This window comes from Eschrichtius robustus, chromosome 21 (assembly GCF_028021215.1).
Source record: "Eschrichtius robustus isolate mEscRob2 chromosome 21, mEscRob2.pri, whole genome shotgun sequence".
NCBI classification, from domain to species: domain Eukaryota; kingdom Metazoa; phylum Chordata; class Mammalia; order Artiodactyla; family Eschrichtiidae; genus Eschrichtius; species Eschrichtius robustus.
Window position 1 is genome coordinate 2364850 of NC_090844.1, and position 3440 is coordinate 2368289.

The following is a 3440-nucleotide window of genomic DNA, read 5'->3' on the forward strand; positions in this document are numbered from 1 at the left end:
TTCTGGGCAACTGGATAAAAAGAAAGGTTTCATTTTTGATCAGGCACCTTTATGATTCCTTTCAAATATTTTTGAATTTCATATACCTCCTTTGAAGATTATTCACAATTTTTCAAAGGACACTAATCTAATCAACAGTATCAGCTGTAATGATATGGTGTTTTATGTAAGGATTTCAATAATTTCTAAGAGATGCTGTAAAATTAGAGTATTAAAATGTATTGTATCTGCAGTTCTGTTTTCCAAAAGATTTTTTCTTCTTTGAGATAAGTTCTTTAAGGGTATGTTTTTCAAAGTGGCTTTTTAGAAATGTTTTAAAGGTTTCATTTTAATCTGGCCTGGAACAGCAAGATTTCCACATTAAACATGGAAGATTTAGAATTCATGAACAAATGACAGCATTGTTTTTGAGCAGTTCAACGGCACTTTAACTTGTTTTTCTTAGTCTTAAGAATATAATGCAGATCCTGGTTGTTGAAATGCATTATAGTCAACTTTTTTTCCCCTGACCTTTATCTAAAGATAAATTAACCAGTGTCACTTATGATGAGTCACTGATTCTCTTTAGCTATGCCATTTCTTATAGTTCAATGGCAGTGAAATGTCAAGAGCGTATTTGGTGGTTTCTGTGACCCAGGCCATCAGTACCCAAGGTGGCCATGAGGTGTGAGGGCCTGGGGAAGGGAGTAATCAACAGGCTGACACACAACATTTGATGGCACTGTCCCTCTTTTCTTATCTTCCCAAAGGCAGATTATCAAACGTCTTAGCCTCTTTTTCCCCTCAACCATATGGTCTGAATTCTAAAGTCTCTTTGAGTTCACTGGGAAGGGCAGGGGTTTTTTTTATGGTTGTTTATGCCCACTGCCTGATATATTTTAGTCTTTAATAAAAGTAGAAGAAACAATGAAATGTTAAGGTAAGCCTTTCAAGATTTTTCAAAAAATCACATTTTTATTTATATTTGCTCTCAAATCCTTAAACAATGATCAGGGAAAATAAGAATTGAGAAGGCTTTCTGCTGTTTACATTTATAAAGCCAATTTCAGAGATTTTTCTAGGAAGAGTGCCCTCTGTTTACAGCTGAGTCGACGATCTTGTCTCATAGAGGCATTTAGTGGGCAAAACATTCTGCACCTTAACAAGTCCCTAATGCAAACCTAAAGAAGAGTGATGTCTCAGCAATAACAATAGCACACCATTATGCTCTTTTTTAAACACATTTACCGTGTATGATATTGACAGATAAGAGCTTTTATGGTTTAGAGCATGCTTCTTGGGTTCATATTCTTTAAACTACCTCTTCCCTGGGATTTCACCACTTCTGACAGGATATATTAGACGTTTTGGTAATAAGGACAGACATTTGTTTACCAGTTTGGCATCACAAACCTTTCAAAAACGGTATGCAATTTGCTTCTCAGTGTCATGTCAGTGTACACTGTATAGTTCAACAAGTCTCAAGTTGAGAAGTAGTCTATCAATATGACTAAAACTGCCTAAATTGTTTCGTGTAACATCTGATATGCATATAAGCTCTACAGGCTCACCTGACTACAGTGGAGGCCTGTCACTCACTTCCTTTACACACATGTTCCCTGATTATTTGAGAGGAAAAGCTTTCTAGGTGGCACAGCAGGTGATGGGAAAAGTGCAGTCACCTCTCACATCTGTAAAGGAAATCGCTTCTCTTAATGAGTCAGACCAGAAGTGTGAGCGAGTTAGATGTGATCCTCATCCATGTGTGTAAAACCACCATCTAGAACAACTGGCACCTCTATCTCAAAAAACAAATAAAACATCTAGACCATATCGATGATTATTTCACTATAGGATTTTAAAAATGTACATAGTGCCTACCTATGATTTACAGTAGCTACCACGTGCCCTTAGGCAATACCCTTTGGGAAGTAAAAAATATTAGGTTTTATAAAATAAAGACACCTAAGATGGTATGCAAATAATGGATAAGAGCCAAACCAAAAAAACCAACAACAACAATTAAGTTGAAAACAAATTTGTATTCCGTCTGGCTCTTAATGTAGATTTAAAATAGCTGACATTTCAATAGGTGAGAAGTGTTTTAATATAATTAATAAAGATTTCAAATGTCTGTGATATACTTTACATAACATTACTTGAAACATAATGTTCGTTTTCCAGATGTTACAAAATATGAATATATAACAGAATAGTAATATTCATAAACATTGAAACGTTGAGCTTGAATATGTTGCTACCAGACTTTTCAAAGTTTGTTTGTGTAACTATACTTGATCTTAGCCAAAAGGCCGAGAAGCGATGGTTTGTGTAACTATCAAGGAAGAGTCTAATTGTTATCCTATTTTGAGATGAAAATTTCCATGATATTTGGTCCATCTGAACACACAGGTAACGATTTTATATCACTTTAACATGATCTCATATACCTTTAATATGTTCACTATCAGACACATCTTTAATATCTATCTTTTGGAAGCTGGGCTTGCCTGGATTGTTTCCTGCAGTGATTCCTGTTTGCAAAGATACTTTAACAGCAGCACAATGAAAAATCATGCATTCATCGTCTGTTTCTTGAGTCTGTTCTTGGTAACCAATGGTTAAATCAACAGTTAATACAGAGCTGAAGCTGCATCAGCCTTCAAAAAGCTCACAGCTTTATGCATAGATATAAAAGAAAACCAAGGTTTGTAAAACAGCGTGAGAGACATATGCTACCAGCATATGGTAGGTCTAGGTGGTTCACTTAAAGGTTCTGGATGGATTAACAGGACAGAGTCAGAGAGGAGGTACCTGAGCTGACTGCTGAACAATACCAAGTTGGGTGGGCAAATGGTGGGCTATTCCTTGTACAAAGCATGGGACATGGGGGCAGACGGACATGTTTGTTGAACCACAAATTCAGTATGCCTGAACATCAGTGCCTATAGAAAAGAGGTGGGGCGTGAAAACAGGGACCAGGGATTCACTATGACTTGGACCACATACTAAGGAATTTAAATTCTATCCAGAAAGCAAAGGCCAATTGCAAAAAAGATGTTAAGTTGAGCAATAACGTAATTCATTTTGTGTTACAGAACTATGTATCTGTCTCTAGTGGGAAGGATGGATTAGAGGTCATCGCAATTAAAGACTGAGGGTTTTGTTAGGAGGATGCTGTAATACAAGAGAATTTATAACCACTAAAGTACATCAGTAGATGCTTAGGAGGTAGACTCAATTCTCAGCATGTGGTGACTGACATTTTGTTTCTTTGTTTTACTTATTTTTATTTTGGTAGGGAAGGAGAGAGAAAAACTTTAAATATAAAGTTAATACATTCTTACTATAAAATAACCCAGGCAATTTAAAATTATAAAAAGGCAATTAAAATTGACCATAATCTTAATGTTATCATTTTTATCTGTACTTTCATATTATATTTTTCCTATTAATGCAAC

General features: G+C 35.6%; 1 pseudogene; it reads right to left on the minus strand.

Moving 5' to 3' along the window:
• Positions 1 to 2150: 2150 nt before the first annotated feature.
• On the minus strand, positions 2151 to 2303 carry LOC137756139 (U2 spliceosomal RNA; annotated as a pseudogene).
• Positions 2304 to 3440: the final 1137 nt, after the last annotated feature.